Source organism: Arachis hypogaea, chromosome 17, assembly GCF_003086295.3.
Source record: "Arachis hypogaea cultivar Tifrunner chromosome 17, arahy.Tifrunner.gnm2.J5K5, whole genome shotgun sequence".
Classification (NCBI taxonomy): domain Eukaryota; kingdom Viridiplantae; phylum Streptophyta; class Magnoliopsida; order Fabales; family Fabaceae; genus Arachis; species Arachis hypogaea.
This window is the reverse complement of record NC_092052.1, coordinates 100818799-100837733: the sequence shown is the minus strand read 5'-3', so window position 1 is coordinate 100837733 and position 18935 is coordinate 100818799. Positions and strand designations below refer to the sequence as shown.

Sequence of the window (18935 nt, the reverse complement as noted above, 5' to 3'; positions counted from 1 at the left end):
AATATGAATCACCTTCCAACATCAACAATCTTCCCTCAAACACTGAACCCTATCTTCCACCACCACCTCCCGACGAAGCCTTCAAATTAGAACTGAGAGACCTTGAATCTCGTATCTTAAGGCAACAAGAGGAGGATAAAACTAAGTTTAAGGAGCTAAGAGCAAGGATAGCTAGCATGGTAGAAGCCGTGAATTACCTAACATCCCACCTAAGCTCATGTACCTTAAGTACTCCCATTGATGAATGTGGAGAAACAATCAAGGAGCTTAGTGAGGGAATGAACTTGAAGCTCCATGGTGAGGAAGAAGAGTTAAAGCAAGAAGTGCAACAAGAGGAGAAGGTAGAGATTAGCAAACTAAAGGAAGTAGTGGGTGGATGTTTAGGATATGTTGAGCACATAAGGGAATCTCAAGTTGAAGAGCCCTCCTCCACAGATTATGGAAGAGATGTTAAAGACGAGAGTAATGTTACGAAAGTAAATGGAGATTTGAAGAAAATTGACCAAGAAGTGGACTCCATCACTAGTGATTTTTTGCCCACATTGATCAATCCCCTTGACGACCTTGTTGAACCTTCTCCCAGTGGACTAGAAAGCAAGGTTGAGGAGGATGTACAACCTCCAAGACCTATTATGAGTGAAGAACTGGAAGAAGTGTTCCGAGCAACAAGCCCTCCTATCTATGATGATTCCGCATCAACATGTGATCTTTTTGAGTTTGAAGAGTCCTTCCCCAAAATTCTTAGACTTGATGATGAGGTAGACTTCAATAGACCTCCTATCTATGATGAGAGTGATGGGGAAGAGATAGAAGAAATTGGTGAAGAAGAATGTGAGCTTGAGGAAGCTTGGCAAGAGGAGAAACTTGAAAAACCTTGCCAAGTGGTGGAAACCTCTAGAAGAGGATGGACGGGAGTAGAGCATGTTTTATCAAGATCTTTGAGAACTCCTTCACCTAGTTCACCATCCAATCCTTCGCTTGAGTGGGTAAAACTTCTAACTCTCAGCTTTATTACCCCACTTGAGTATGGTTTGCTTGAGACGGATGGCCAACTTAGGGCGCTTTGTGGAATTAAGCGAAAAACGAGGATGTTTAGTGGTTGGCGTTCTAAATCTAGACTCATTATGGTTGGAAGCTCAAAATTGAAGAGCATGGATTGGGGTAATGCTCAATTAAATGGGTCTAGGAGGATAATTTGGTGCTTTCATGAGAATTCTACTTTCTCGTCACCCGGACGGAATCAAGGCAATCAACTAGAAAATGGGTGTGAAGACAAGCACTCTTGGAGGTTCAAGGATGGATACAAGCATAAGCCACCTTGACAAGAAGCCTCCCAAATGTCCAACTTAAGGACTTAAACTAAAAGTGCTTGGTGGGAGACACCCCACCATGGTAAACTCTTTCCATTCTCTTGTAGATATAATGAATCAATGAATTGGGTTCCATTGTATATAATTTCTTTACTTCTTAGTATATTTTGCTTTGCTTGCTAAGGTGTTTATACATTCTATACTTTAATTAGGGATGATTCTTTGAATTTGAGTTTTTGCTTGGATTACAAGTTTCCTCAATTTGTTTGAAAAATCCCCAATATTTCAAAATATGCTTAATTTAGCATCTTAGCTAGTTTTAGAGTCTTAGAGGAGGTTAGGAGGATATTGAGCTCTTTTTGAGGCTCTTAAAAAAAAAAAACCAGCCACGCGCAAGCGCATAGTGCGCGCGCGTCGGCTGCGCATTTTAGCTTTCTGGGCCAGGGACCAGAGAGTTGTGCCACTTTTGGGCCAACTCTGTGCCTCAACCCACGCGGACGCACACTGTACGCATCTGCGCACCTTCGTGTTTCCTTACACACGCGTTGGCGCACCTGGCGCCTCCGCGCCCATTCGACAAGCTCAAGCCATCCACGCGAACGCGCACAGTACGCGCGCTCGTCGATGCGTTTTAGCATCACCCAGGCCAAAGGACCCGAGAGTTGTGCCAACTCTGGGCCCCTTTTATGCCTCTGGCCCAGCTTATCCACGTGGACGCGCACTATACGCGTCCGCGCCCATCGCCAATTTTCCCATCTACGCGCAAGCGCATATGGCGCTTCCGCGCCAATCCTTAATTGCCTCCACCCAGGCGGACGCGCACGGTGCGCGCACGCATGGATTTAAAAATCCCATTTAACCAGGGACGCGAAACCCCAGCGCATTCGTGCATCAGCCCTCACCTCCAACGTTCCATTTCTCCCTCTCCCTCCATTGCCAACCACCACCCCTGCAACCGCCAGCCATCCTCCGGCAAGCATCCCGGCGCACACCACCGCCACCGTCGCTGCACGCCCCCCTCTTCCTCGCTCTCTCTCTCTCTCTCTTTCACTCAACCCTCTCTTCTCTGTTCTCTCTCACAGCGTCTCCGCAGCCAGCCACTGCCCACCGTCGCGAGCTCCGCTACACCGCCACCGCTCCTGGGAAGCATCTCCTCCTCGCTGCTTTGACCCTTTCATTTCCTAATTTCTCTCACTCCCTGCTTCTGCATTCCAGGTCCACACCCTTCTCCCCTGTTTTATTCCATTTCTTTACTTCAGTTAGTTAGTGAATTTTTGTCAATTTAGTTTAGTTAGATTAGGTTAGTAGTTTAGTGTAATTAGGTGGTTAGAGAATCTGGGCTGAGTAGTGGATTTAGGCTTGTTTGAATTTTTGCTGCTGTTTGCAATTGCTCTGTTTCATTGCTTTGCTTGTGCTGTATGTTTGGCTTGCCTAATGTTGCTGCATACTGTTTTAATGCTGCTTTGTGCTTGAAATGTTGGAATTCAGATTACTTGCTTATTGAATGGTTCATTGTTGATGGGGTGATTCCGTTTTTCTCGGATTCGAATTGAATTGTCGACTGCTCCACTTCAATTTTCCATTTTATTCTTATTTCAAGACCCTTGTTGTTGCTGAATTCCTATTTTACTTTGTTCTTGATGCTATTCTGGTGTTGTGCTGAAGACAGTTTCTCTGTTCATTGTGTATGGAAATAAGACTTTTGTAGCATGCTGGTCTAGTTTAAATTGTTTTCTGATGAACTGCTGCTGAAATATTGGCTCATTTGTTTAAATCATATGAACTCATACATAATCTTTGTGTCTTTGATATTCAATGAATTCATATGGATTAGACTTGCTTGTTTGAATTTGGGAAATAGCCAATTTGCTACTGAAATGCTGCCGGATTTTTCCTAACCATGTTCTGTGAAATAGCAATGTTTTGATTGATGCAACAAACTTCTATTTGGTGATTTCTGTGTCAATAGAACCTTGTTAGCTAAATGGTTTGGAAAATCCTCAAGAACAATTTTTGGTCATACTTATCATATTCTTTGCTTGTTATTCATAGTGATTTGCTTATAGGCATTGAATTGTTTGAATGAATTTGCAGATTGGCCATCACTTGTAACTCTTTTAAGATTTCATGCCTCTTTTGAATAAACACACAAGTTTGAAAATTTTTAATCTATGTAGCTGAATTGCTTCACTTTATTCATGCATAATTTGTATTAAGCCGCATAGACCATAAGGTTTTCCACTCTTTTCTCAACTTGTAACTTTTATGCATCATTGAATTTGGTGTTGAATGCTTCTTGATTGATTCATTCTTTAATGATTTGACTTCACCAACACAAATTCATTTAACTCTAGTGATCTTTGCATTGACTGATGACTTATTTTCTCATTAGTTATTCTCTGGCTATATCATATTTCATCATCAATGACTTGATGCGTTTCATGATTGTGAATGTGCTTACTTTCCTATTTTGTACATTCCCTTTTGAATTGAGTCGGTAACCACCATATCACTTATTTTCAAACTGATTTCTAACTTTAATCTGTTTAACCAACTAACTTTTCTCTTGGTTTTCAACTTAACTCTTCTGATCATTCCTTTGGATATGGTGTTTCTTAGGCTTGATGAACAAGTAATGTGCAAATGTGGTTTGAAGTCTGATTTGAATTCTAAATTATGTTGCTTGCATTCCAAGAAATCTCTTTTCTTTTTTCACTTCATGAATATGCTTTGCTTTGAGTGCTTTATATCTACTTGGCTATCTGCTTATATTGTATCATCTCTATTTTTCAGGATGTCAGACAAAAAAAAAGCTATAGCCACTACTTTCAAAAAGAGGAAGCGCTCTAAGACCTCTACCCCTTCACCTTATGCAAACTATGCTAAGAATCCCCTGAATGAAGAGGATAAAGAAAATCAGCTGCTGCCACCCATTGACCCAATCAAATTCCCAAACCTCTACTATGAGCTCCACTTCTCCGACTTTCGAAAGAAGAATCTCAACATTGAGAAGAAACTGCTCCTTCCCAATGATGTGAGGCATGCCATTAACACCCACATTCTGGAGCTAGGATTGGACTTTGTAGACAGAGATTTGGGGAAGGTGAACACTTCATGGGTGAGAGAATTTTCTTGAAATTTTTTCCGAGCCACTCTTGATTCAGTTCAACTGCGGGGTAGAGATATTATGATCACTGAGGCTGCTATTGGGGATGTACTACTTTGCCACCATCATCTTGATGACAACTGTGGTTATAAGCAGGCAGAGATAGCCATCCACTGCATGACATTTGATTATGAGGGGCTTAAGCGCGTGATTGCTACACCTGACGCCCCCTGAGTGATGGATTCTGGGAACAAGAAACTTAAGGGGATGCGTTTCACATACCTGTCGAGGGAGGCTAGGACTTGGCAGCATATCTTCGCCCACTATGTCTTCCCCACCACTCACTTCTCAGAGATTCCGATGGATATGCTAGTTCTGATCGGGTGTGTGATGGAGGGGAAGGAGGTGAACTTCTCCTGGCTGATCAAGCAGAGTATGTGGCGTGCGCATATCCGTGGCCTGCTGCCCTTTCCTACACTGGTCACGAGCATGATCGAGATGGCTAATGTTCCGTGGAAGGATGATGACATGACACCACCACCCCCAGATGACGACGAGAAGGAGGTTACCATTCCATGGGGTGGGTGGGTGCACGAGAAGCCCCCACCCAAATGCCGTTCTCGAGTCAAAGAAGTAGAGGAGGCAGCTCAGCCCTCATCATCAGCAGCAGCAGCAGGATCCCCCTCTACTTCAGTAGCCGCAGCATCTACACCACCACCACCACCACCTGAGCCGACTTACCTGTTGGTGCAGCACCTACTTCGCTTCATGGAGCGCCTCGAGTGTCCTGTCATGCGACGTCTCGACCGCATCAACCAGGTGTTTGTATCATAGGGCATTGAGCTACCGCCACTCCCAGACTCTCCCGCCTCCGACGAGCAGGATCAGGAGGAAGAGCTGGCTAAGGAGCTGACTCATCAGGATGCACCTCCAGAGATGCAGGTCACCACTGAGGTTTAACACCCTCCTGAGGTTCAGCAGGACACTCCACAGCCAGTACCTGAGCCACAGCCCGGCGCGATTGTTGACCCCCATCTTGAGCTTCAACAGTGGCATCGAGGACGATGCTTGATTCTAAAGTGTGGGGAGGTCACCGTTGGTGACCGGTGTTTGCATTCATATGGTGACGAACATTCAGACATATATTTTTATTTTCTGCTACTTTAGTTATTTTTCACTTTATGTTTTAGATTATTTTGGGATTTCTGTACATATTTACTATTGTGGATATCCTTATCTTGGTTGATGCACACTTTTATTTACTTTTATTATATATATATATATATATATATATATATATATATATATATATATATATATATATATATATATATATATATTTGCATCTTGGCTTTGATTGTGATTAGGAAAGTGTTTTGGATTGATAAAATCTAGTTGACCCTTTTTATATAAGAATTGTGCTTTGATTGAAAAAGGGGTGAACTAGGAAAATTTTAAAATTTCCTAAATAACAACATTGCATTAGAATAAGCTTAGTCAATATGATGAAAATTTTCAAGAAATTCATTTTTAGGGCACCACCCCAATTGGTTGAAAAAAAATTTTTTTTAGAACTTGCTTGAAATTATACATTTGTGGATCATGTTTTGAGCAAAGAACACAAGCATGTGAGATTTGAGCCTAATTGTGTGGTTACATCATACATGACCACTTATTTTCATTCTTGTGTGCATTATTCTCTTCCTATGATTGTAATCCTTGATTTGCTTGATTCTTTATGTCCATTATTTTGTGTGTACATGCGTTTATATGATTGAGGCCATTGTTCAAATAGCTCACTTACCCAAATAGCTAACCTTTTATCTTCCATTGTTAACCAATCTTGAGCCTATTCTTAACACATTTGTTCATAATTGTAGCACATTACAAGCTTAAGTGAAAAACAATAAATGTCCCTTGTTTGGATCTTTGATTAGCTTAGGCTAGTGAGAGTGTTTATCATTTGGTTTTGGGAAGTTGGGTACGTTGGATAGAGATAAAAGTGTATTTGTGTTTTTGTTGAGAAATTTTCAAGAATTGGGTACATAATCATGAATTAATCATGTGCAAACCATATGCATTAATGCTCTTGTATATATGCTTTATCAATATATATATATATATATATATATATATATATATATATTGCAACAAAAAGGGAACAAAATGTCCCAAAGTGTAAGGTTTCATAAATTCAATGCATATGTGTGAGAATCTAAAAGAGAATGCATGAGTGTGTGAAAAAGTGAAGAATAGGTAGTTAAGTTTGTTTAGAATTGTATAGGTTGTCATAGGTTAGGTGGGAAGTTTAAGTTAATCAAAGATTCGAATTTCAAGCTCACTTGACCATATGCATCCTACCTTGACCCTAACACCATTACAACTGATGGAAAGTCCTCATGATATTTATATGCATGCATAAAATAATTGTTGATTGTTAGATGAAAAACAAATCTTGGAAAGCATGATTAGGGTAGAATTGAGTGAATCAATCCCATACACTTGAGTGTATAGAGCGGATACACATCCGGTGAGGGTTTGATCGCTCAATTACATGTTTCCACCCATGATCATCTTTTCTTGTAAGTTTGTGAACTTTTTCAATGATTCAATCCAACTGTGGTTTGCTTTGATTGCTAATACCTTAGCCGTTGTGCTTGCATGTGTATTCTTGGAAATTGATTTATTTTGACTAAGCCATTTGAAGGTTGTGGTAGGCTTAGAGAAGGGAGGTTGAATCTACGCCTTTCTTTTAAGTTGCTATTATGGCCCTTTTTGAACCAACTTTCAATTCTGATTCTGTTTGAACTCAGCAGCGGAATTTTATGAGACAATTTATTTTTGTCTCATGAATATCAGAAAACAGAACACAACAGAGAAGAGAAAAGCTAACACCAGCATGTATCCTGGTTCGGTTGCCTTGTGCTATGCAACCTACGTCCAGTCTCCTCCACAACAATGGAAGAATTTCACTATAGTTAATAGTATTACATACACCAATTTCACAGGATTGACACAATCCTTTCATACTCAAGTTCTATCCTAACTTGACATTGGCTATGCTACTACCTAACTATTTCCTCTTAGTGCTAACCCAACTAAGAAAGGGATACCTAACAGGTACAAGATACAAGACATAGACATACCTAAAGAAATCTGAAAATAACTCTAGGCTTTTCTCTCAAGTGTTTCACTCAGCCTTTTTTCACTCATGGCTTTTACTTGAGCTTTCTCACAATGCCTTTTCTCACAAGAAATTACAGAAAGATAAACATAGAAAAGTACATCACAATCTGTAAAATATGAAGGAGATTGACTTCATCAATAGCCTCTGTGCTATACGAAAAACCAGATTAGCAAGCCTCTGATTTAGTTCTTCATACTGGCGGAATACACCTTTGATTAGGTTACACTGTCCAGTTAGTTGAACTTCTTCAAAGAGCTCTGACGATAGGATTTTTGCTAGTAAAGAATTTTATAAAAATAGACGCGTTGTAGATATAGTTTCTAAACCAACAGAAATCCCTTCGTACAAACGTTTTGGTTGTCACAAGTAACAAACCCCTAAATAAATTGATAACCAAAGTATTTAAATCTCGAGTCGTCTTCTCAAGGAATTGCAGGGAAGTATGTTCTTATTAATGGTTATGAGTCTTGTAGATTGGGGGTTTTGAAAGTAAGAAAGAAGTATGACAAGTAAAATAAATAAATAACTATAAAATAAAACTCTTGGCAAGGTATAAGAACTGGAAGTCCTATCCTAGTTATCCTTATCAATGGTGATGAAAATTGGATTCTAATCCCATTTAGTTAACCTTTGCTAAATAAAGGAAAGTAAAGTGAACTAATTAGTTTGATCCTCAGGTCCTAGTCAATTCCTAAGGAAAGACTAGAGTTATTGGAATTCAAGTCAATTAACAACTGTAACAATTATCAATCACGATGAGTTTGATAACTCAAGAGTCACCAATTACTTAACCAAAGCCAAAAGGGAAGAAATTCTACTTGAATGAAAATAATTTGGATAAATCGAGAACATTAATAAATTAAAGAAAGCAATCATAAGTCTGAAATACCTCAAGATATATTAAATAGAAAATCAATTGTAACATGGAAAAGTTCATGAATTAAATTGAGAAAATAATAAAAGGGAATATTGAACTTGATAAAAAGGGATAATCATGAAAGCGAGAAAAAATCTTAAATCTTAATCCTAAAAGAGAGAGAGGAGAGAACCTCTCTTTAAAAACTACATCTAAATCATCAAACGTAACTAATTGGAGATCTCTCCATGAATGGATGCATTCCCCACTTTATATCATCTAATCTGTGCTCTCTGAACTTGGATCTGGGCCAAAAAGGGCTTTCAGAAATCGCTGGGAGCGTTTTCTGTAATTTCTGGTGCGTGGCGTCTGTCACGCGGCCGCTTGGGTCACGCGGTCGTGTCATCTGGAGTTTTCCTTGTCACGCGTTCGCTTTGGTCATGCGTCCGCGTCACCTCTGTTCTGCTTGAGGCGCGCGGCCGCGTCAGTCACGCGTCCGCGTCGTTGCCTTATCGCGCTAGGCATGCGGCCGCGTCGTCCATGCGTTCGCGTCACTGCCAGTTTCTATAAAAACTCCATTTTGTGCTTTCCTTTCATTTTTGTATGTTTCCTTTCCATCCTTTAAGTCATTCCTGCCTTAGAAGATCTGAAACTACTTAACATACAAATCACGGCATCAAATGGTAATAAAGGGTAATTAAAATAATTATTTTTAAAGCATAGAAAACATGTATTTCACATATATCACATAATAAGGAAGGGAAAGTAAAACCATGAAGTTTACATGAATAAGTGGGTGAAGGATTGAATAAATCTCTTGAATTGAGCACAATATATATCATAAAATATGGGTTTATCAACCTCCCCACACTTAAACAATAGCATGTCCTCATGCTAAATCCAAGATAAAGAGTAAGGTAAAGTGGTGGAATCTCATGCAATACAATCTATCCTAAAGGCAACTACCTAAATGAATCATGCAATTCTAATTTTTATTAACTTGTATATAAAACTTACATGTAGTCAAATTAATTCACATTCTCAAGAAATCATATGTGCATAGCCAACCTTAGATAATGTTAAAGCATTTTTACAACTGAGATGGGTAAAAGTATTTTTCAAACTTGCAAGACAATTAACAATTCAAGCAGATATATATGGTGATGAACTATTGAACCCTCACAGGATTTTGTGTTTACTCTCTAGTCACTCAGTGTTTATTCGGTTAATCACTCTATTCTTCCTTTTATCCTTATTTTCTATAACTTTGTTCTTTATCTAACCAATCAACAATTATAGAGTATAGGCATACAAAAATCATGAGGTCTTTTCCAAGGTTGTAATGGGGCCAAGGTAAAGGTAAGGGTATATGTATAAGGCTAAGTGAGCTAATAAGTGAATCCTTGATTAGTCTAAGATCTCACCTAACACACATATTTTGTAATTTAAAGCTTCTCAACCGATTTGCCCACAGTTTTCTCACTTTGTATTGCAAGCTCATGCATTAACTTTTAATTTTATCCCATGTGCATTAATTTTTTTTTATTTTTACAATTGGGGTAATATTATTTTTCTATCTTTTTTTTGTATCCCCTTATTTAATTACTTAATATTTTTTTTAATGCACATGGTAATTTAATTATTTTGATTTCATATGAGTATGCTTCCCAATTTTTCAAATAATTTATTCAATTTAATTCCCTATTTTTTCATATCATCCCATGTTCCCACAAAATTCTCCACACTTAAATTATACACAATATCTATCTTAAGCTAACTAAGGATTCAACTTGGGATTTTTATTTTGTTTTTCTGCTTAAGGCTAGTAATGTGGTTTACAGAAAAAGGGGGGATTAAGAAGCTCAAGGGGGCTAACAAGGGTGATGTAAAAAGTAGGCTACTTTGGGATATGTGAGTAAATAATTCAAGTAATGGCCTCAATCACTTTCTTGGTATGTATCTATATTCTATAATCGGACATATAGATTAAAACAAAGCAAAAAACATCAGAATGTTTATGGTTTGAATGTAACCATATAATGAATCTCAAAACTCACAGGCTGTGTGTTCTCTAACTCAAAAAATCATATATCAATTATACATGTCATGCAAGTAGAAATTAAGAGTTTCCATTATTCTCAATGTAAAAACTTTTGGGTGGCTTTAAAGTTTTAGTGTTCCTCCTTGATGAAATGTTGTTAACTAACTAACATGTAATGTTATATACAAAGTGTGTGGATTGTTTTGATTCTGTTAAAGTCTCTAGCTTACTTCCTTTTTATTTTCAATTTAAACCAAACTATCATATGCTAAAAGGGTAAACTATACTAATTAATCCACATATTCTATAACTAATAAGTTACTAACTAGATGGCTAAAATATGAACTAAGGTGCACAATGCAGAAATATCATAAAAAAGGACAATGTATAAGTATCAAAAAATAAAAATAAAAATAAAGATAAAAATACAGAAAAATAACCAAAATAAAATAAAAGAGTCTGTAGTGGTTCACCAAAAATTACGCCAGAGATGGCGACCTTCCCACACTTAAAATGTAGCATCGTCCCTGATGCTCGCTTAAGTCGGGTGTGAAGGAGTGTCATCACTGGAAGGATGGTTGGCAGGAGTCTCGGTGGTGTCCTGAGGATCTGCCTGCTGCAGAGGAGGTGCTGACTGTATAGGAATCTCTGGGTCGGCAGTCTGAATCTGATGTGGTTCCTCCTGCTGTAGCGCCGCCTGCTCCGGGCCTGCCCGCTCAGCCTCTCTCTGTGGATGGGTCTCCGCCTCATGATCATCCGCCTCCTCCTCAGATGGCTCTGATGGTGTGTCAGGCTCGGAGGGGATGTCGCCGCCAGATCGTATCATTAGCTTTAGGTGCTCATAGCGTCGCTTGTTGCGACGCTCAGATCTCTCATATCGGCGCCGGTTGCGGTGCTCCATCTGGTCCAACTGCTGAAATAGGCGGTGCACTAGGTGATAAATGGGTTCTGAGGCAGGTGGAGGTGGAGTGGTGGTGGCTGGGGTAGCAGTAGATGAAGAAGGGCCAGCGGAAGGTGTGGCTGTCTCATCAGGGGCAGTGAGGAATGGAGGTCTGTAGCCCAAAGTCTGAAAGTTGCAGGTGGCTTCTCATCAGCATCCTCCCAAGGCACGTCAGCTCGACGGTTGAGCTGAGTAATCAGATATGGGAAGGGGAGAGTGCCTCTGACGTGGACCCTGGCCATGTAGTACCGGATGAATCGTGGCAGATACAGGTCCTTACCCTCCATCACACACTAGAGGAGGGTGATCATAGTGGCAGGTAGCTCCGTCTCATGAGTACTCGGCATAACAAAGTTGCTCAAGATCTGGTGCCAGAGCCGAGCCTCATCATTCAAGTATATCCGCTTGATTCCCTTAGGCATGGTGGTGTTCTGACCCATGACCCATGGGACAGTCGGGTCAAGGGCTATTCTGGCCTTGACTGCGTCCCAGTCAAACCTCATAAAGCGCATGTCCTCCTCAGCCTTTCGATAACCATCAAGCTGATCTGATTTAGGCTGAAGCTGCAGAATATCCTCAATGGCCTCTTCAGTGATCAGTATCTCCTTCCCTCTGAGGTGCACTGCATCCAGGGAAGTCTTGAAATAATTACAATAAGACTCTCTTACCCAGGAAGCATTTACCTCAGTCATGTTTCTCTCCAGGAAGAACCAGCCTCATTGTTTGATCTGATCAGAGGTGTATTGCTGGAGTTTGTAACGACCCAACTTCCAATACGTCATGATCGTACCAAAAGTAAGGCGTTACTGACCTGTTTTCCTTATTAACTATTTACTATTAAGCCTTTAGTTCGATATCGCGATTCAATTTTAGTAAAAATACCAGAAATTTTTTTGTTTTTATTAATTAAAATCATATAGCAAACATCACCAAGTAATAATAATCACATAATTATTAATAATAGAAATATTATACGAAAGGATTTAAATAAAATTCAGGTACAACTCCTATCCCTTTGCATAAAATAAAAACTAAAGTAACAAGGGCGAGGGAATTCTATGAAAATAACCTAACTCAAAAACTTATCCCGTAAATAAATACTATAATCGCCCGCAGCTTCAAACTGAGTCTTCGAACCTATGTCACTGAAAGGGTGAAAGATTTTGGAGTGAGAACAAACCACACGTTCTCAGTAGGAAATGGGAATGCCGTAAAAATAATGATTAACATGCAAAAAAATTAACTTTACTTAATAAACTATCTTAGTCAAACCTTTTGAAATACTTTTTAATCTTACTTTAGATAAATAGTTACTTTCTTTAGATCCCTAAACCCAAAACAGATCTCAATCACAAAATTTGACATATTAAATATTTTTCAGCCACATAATTGATTCTCAGTCACAACAAACAGTTATCAATCATCTCTATACATTCACAGACTACTAGCACAAGTAAGAAACTCAATTAAACACATAAACAAATCACAATAAAACAAACAACACAATCACAGAGAAGTAATATAAGCAAACACAATCAAATGCAAATGCACAACCAATATGATGCATGTCTGTCCTAAGCAGGCCATGAACTCACGTGTCGGTTTACACCCTATAGCCCGACATTACCTAGGAACAAGTCCCAGATATGGCTTCCCTTTGTGTCCTTAGTGCATATGTGTCGGTGGTAAGAATACCACTCCTTCGTGACTACCGGCAGTCGGCGCAAAGCCCGAACCCATAATATACGCACAAGGGGAAACAGCGATCCTCAGTTCGTGGGCGTCCCCGAGATCATTTCACAAACAAAACAGAGATCTTCAGTTCGTGGGTTATTCCCCGAGATCAACATTCAACAAAATAGAGATCTTCAGTTCGAGGGTTTCTCTAAGATCAATACACAACAACACAATGATCCTCAGTTCGTGGGTTATACCCGAGATCAATACACAGCAAACAACGATCTTCAGTTCGTGGGATATACCCGAGATCAACATATAACAGTTAGTAGGTTATTCCCGTAATCAATGGTTATCAATTCGTGGTTTTTCCCGCATTTAAAACAAATAACAATTTATAGGTTTCCCCGAGATCAATGATCATTCAGTTCGTGGGTACTTCTCGAATTTAACCAATTATCAACTCATGGGTTTTCCCCGTAGTTAAACAACTAACAGTTGCTGGGGTATTCCCAACTTTTATTGTTTTTCATTCTCCTTTCTCAATCTCAACAATCCACAAATCAATCTTCATTCTCTCTTTCCCTTTGAATCCTTAACATATTTTCTTAAACCTTTCTTAACTTTCTCAAGCATTCGTTCGAAAAAATCTCAATCATCAATTCAGTTCATAATCTCTGCTTAAGCAACCTTGAGTCAAGCCAACTTTAAAACTATTTTTCAGTTTAGTCCTCTATCAAAAGACTCAATAAAATCATTTATTTTAATTTCATTAAAAACCTTTCAAAACATAGCCTCTCATTAGAAGTAATCAAATAAAACTTAAATAATCATTTTTCAAATCCAAATCTTCTAAAATAGCTTCTCAAATAAAACCTCAAATTTTATAAAATTTCGGCAGCACCTCACCTAAAACTCGGACTTAGCCACCCTTACGGGTTCCCTCTTTCTCAACAAGTCTCCCCCTTTCCTCAACAACTACCAAATAAGAGGTTCTCAAATCAGTCAGAAAATTCACAATTTACAATAGCCAACAGTTCGGTCATAACCCACAATTCCCACATAACCCATCAATTCAACTTTCACCTCATCAATTCGTAACTAACTTTCACTTATCATAGGATTCTTTCAAAATTAAACTCAATAAACTAGTATTCCAAGAAACTTGGTGTTGAGGTAATTTGGTCACAATAAAAACTTGTACCATCTCTCTTATAATTCTGTTATTGTTTCCTAAGAAAATGCAGAAAAACAGCAGCAAGTAGTAAGTTTGATAAATTCCTTAAAATTCCAATTTTCACCCAATGCCTTTCAAAATTCACAACCTCAAAAAAGACTCTTTTAGCTTTTTATTGAATCAAATTATAGATTAATACCATGTCATATGAAAAAGTTATGAAGTAAAAAACACAGCCAGGCCTTTTAGAATTCGGTTTCCAAAATCCAGTGAGTTATCCATACTCTTTTCAACATATCTACTTGGTTAAATAGGATATTGACATGAAATTTAAAATGAAGATTGTGCACACAGGAAGCTTGAAAATGCCGTTGGTTTCAGCTCAAATACTTAACAGAATTGAAAGTTAAGTGAGTTGGCAGTTGGTGCTTCTGTAGTAAAGAAACAGAATTTTCTGCAGAAACCATCAATCTTCAAAAATTCATTTCTCCCAAAATACTCATCAATAAATTCTGAATTTTTTATGAGACGCTCAAAACACAGTAAAGTTTCATGCAAAAATAGTTTCATTCAAGTATATGACCTGGGATGCTCCCAGAAATTGATTCTTTCTACTGTCATGTATGCAGAAATTCTGCCTTAAGCATTTTCAACAACCTTACTTATCAAAAACCACATTTGAACTTATAACCCATGCCAAAATCACACGTTTAACCTCTTTCCAGTTATTCAAAGTTGTCTTCATTGCCAACACAGCCCAAGAACCCAGAATCAATAATTCACATGATGTCAAGTACTTAAGCATCATCAAACCTTTTCTTTCTACACTATGCCAAGCATAATTTTCCATATACACTCATCATCATTCAAACACACAATAACTCATCAATTCACACCAGCAAGCTCAGCAACAAAAGTAACACCATTTATTCTATCCCTTACAACATTCAGTACGCACAATCATCAAATCAATCACCAACTACAGTTATAATTCAACTCAATTCCATCAATATCAGAGAAAACAATATCAATTACAACTTCAAACACTCACAACAAAGCCCAAAGACATTCGCAACCTTAACCTGAATTCAATAATCCAATTGAAGCACTAAAACATCATCAAACTTATTCCAAATTTCACAACCTCAAACCAAGCTTATTTCTATCAATTAGTCTCTCATAACAACAAAACTAATTACATTCCCAGCAATAATCAAAACTCAATTCATCAGTTATCCATACCACAGCTTTTCAATAATTAACTCGGCATATTGCAATTTAATAAACTATACTAAATTAATCATTATTCACAACAGCATCTAAATTCAATCATAGCTCAGAATAATCACAACAACTAACTAATTTCAAATGCATTTCAAATCATTCATGTCAATTAAGAAATTCTTAACCATTTGCACTTATACAAATAACTTTGTAGGCATTCTAAATTAAAAACGTTAAATCCCCTACCTCGTTGTTGCTACTTGCAGAAATCAAACGTGACGAACCCTTTTTATTTTTCATTCACATCAGTAACGGTAGCTTCAACCTCCACCGGTGTTGACAGCAGCAGCTGCATCAACCAAACAACATCTCTGATGGCGACAGAGGCTCAGGCAGCTATGAGAACCAGGACCAGAAGCAGATCCGAGCAAGCCTCCCTTCCAAATCTCCAAAAACAACACCAGTTCCAACAAGGCTCAATGGTGGTAGCGGCTGACTTCAGTGCTGGCGACACCGGGCAGAACGGTGACGGTAAAAGCTCGGCGCGGTGGCTGGTCTTCAGCAGCGGTGGCGACAACAACGATCCCAGTTTCTCCTCTTCGTGTTCTTCTCTTCCTGTAGTAATTCCCGCATTAGCATCACAAGCTCAAAGAGCAGGGAGTGGCAGAGCTCAGCCACGGTGAAGCAGGGCAGCACAACGGCGACCAAGCATAGCCCCTCAAACAGCGGCAGTTTCGACGAAAACGGCGCCGACGACGCGAGCACGGCTGGGCACGATGGTTGAACCCCAGCTCAGCCTCCGAGCTCTGTGTCTCCTCTGTTCCCGAGTTCCATCTCTCTGACTTTGCTATAAGTGGCGGCGGCTGGCTCTGCGACGAGGACGACGGCGGCGCAGTGAGGGCGACGGCGGCGATGCGATGGCAGCTACCAGACACGGCGCCTTCTCCCTCCCGATCTGGTTTGCGCTCGTCTCTCCCTTTCTCCCCTGGCTCCCTCTGCGAAGGTCCTCTCCTCGCGAAATTGCAGCAGTGTCGCGGAGCTTCGACGGCAGTGACGCGGGTGGCAGCTCGCGGGGCTGACGACGGCGATGGCGAAGAACCCCCAGCGGCGGCTCTGGCGACTGAACGGTGGCTGCGTGGCAACGGTGTCTCCCTCCTCTCCTTCCTTGGATCACACTCTGATTTCCTATCTCTCCCTGTCTGATTCTATTTCTACGTTAGTTTTAGGAAGAAATGGGGTGAAGGCTGTGTTTCAGAGGCTGAGGAAAGGGAAACAGTAGGTTAGAGTTTCTGTGATTTGGGAATTAGGGTTTCTGATTCAATTTGGGAATTTGGGATTAGAAATTAGGATTTTTATAAAATAATAAGGATAGGTATGAATAGATATTTTGATAAAATTGGGGGTAGAATAATTTTAAAATCAAATATACTCTATTAAAAATATTTAGGAACATTATTTATCATCATATTGCTAAGTTCAATCAATTATTTCTAATTTACATTATAAAATGAACAAGTTAGTTATATTTTGTAAAGTACAATTTAAATTCAAATATCAATTTTCTAGATTAAATCATACAAATCTCTATTATTTTTATTTCTCAGAAACTTTAATTTCAATTTATAAAATAATTAATTATAATAAAAATTGTACATAAATATTAATTGACTTAAACTTAAAGTATTTATAAATATTAATCTAATCATTTCTAATAAAATAATTTTTAGGAGTTCAAATTAATAACATAATTCATTCAAAATAGAATTTATTTAAATTAAATTATACAATTCTTTTTATTTTTCAATTACCAAAATTATAATTTCATTTATACCAAATATCTAATAAAGATTATACAAAAATTCTAATTAATTTAAACTCCAATTATTATGAAACTCCATTTAATTACCTTTAGTAAAATAATTTTCTTAAAATAAATCACAAATAACTAATTATTTGATTTTCAAAAACTAGGGTTGTTACATTCTACCCACCTTAGAAAAATTTTCGCCCTCGAAAATTGCTAGAATAAAATAAGTTCAAAATTAAATCAAAGAAAACAGAATATATGAACAGAAGCATAGGCATTGTCAAGGATGAATATTCAAAGAATTACGTAAGCAATCAGATTCAAAGGCAAGTAAAGGTATATAAAAATGACAAGGTATGGTTGGAAAATAATCAAATCACATTCTAAGGAAAATTCAATCCAGAGAATTCCAATGAAAGCAACTAAGAAAAAGATAGCACAAGTCCATGTGGCACGAATAAAGATTATACGTCGAATCAAAGCTAACTTCACAAACTCTAACGCTCCCCAAACCCCGTGAATCGCATCACCTATTACTTCTATTTCGTCTATGATAACCCATTAGTGTTCCCATGTATATAAATCATTAGTATTAAGTTGGCCAGACCTAATACCATGAAGTATGAAATGGTAACCTAACAGCATTAATCATCAGATAGTCATGCATATAAAACTAAAACTCTTGTTACCAGAACAAGTCACTAAGCATGACAGACACTCAGAGTATGCAATGAAGCATAGTCAGTCCATTCCCAAGGCTCTAACAGGAACGAACTGCTCTGATACTATATTGTAACGACCCAACTTCCAATACGTCATGATCGTACCAAAAGTAAGGCGTTACTGACCTGTTTTCCTTATTAACTATTTACTATTAAGCCTTTAGTTCGATATCGCGATTCAATTTTAGTAAAAATACCAGAAATTTTTTTGTTTTTATTAATTAAAATCATATAGCAAACATCACCAAGTAATAATAATCACATAATTATTAATAATAGTAATATTATACGAAAGGATTTAAATAAAATTCAGGTACAACTCCTATCCCTCTGCATAAAACAAAAACTAAAGTAACAAGGGCGAGGGAATTCTATTAAAATAACCTAACTCAAAAACTTATCTCGTAAATAAATACTATAATCGCCCGCAGCTTCAAACTGAGTCTTCGAACCTGTCTCACTGAAAGGGTGGAAGATTTTGGGGTGAGAACAAACCACACGTTCTCAGTAGGGAATGGGAATGCCGTAAAAATAATGATTAACATGCAAAAAATTAACTTTGCTTAATAAACTATCTTAGTCAAACCTTTTGAAATACTTTTTAATCTTATTTTAGATAAATAGTTACTTTCTTTAGATCCCTAAACCCAAAACAAATCTCAATCACAAAATTTGACATATTAAATATTTTTCAGCCACATAATTGATTCTCAGTCACAACAAACAGTTATCAATCATCTCTATACATTCACAGACTACTAGCACAAGTAAGAAACTCAATTAAACACATAAACAAATCACAATAAAACAAACAACACAATCACAGAAAAGTAATATAAGCAAACACAATCAAATGCAAATGCACAACCAATATGATGCATGTCTGTC

At 38.2% G+C, this 18935-nt stretch overlaps 1 long non-coding RNA gene across 1 annotated transcript; it reads right to left on the bottom strand.

Annotated features, from left to right (window-relative positions):
* Positions 1–10892: 10892 nt before the first annotated feature.
* Positions 10893–17019, bottom strand: LOC140180981 (uncharacterized). The gene is made up of 2 exons (XR_011875397.1): positions 15765–17019; positions 10893–12585 (listed from the first exon to the last, which is right to left on the bottom strand). It is a non-coding gene; the product is annotated as an uncharacterized lncRNA (long non-coding RNA).
* Positions 17020–18935: the final 1916 nt, after the last annotated feature.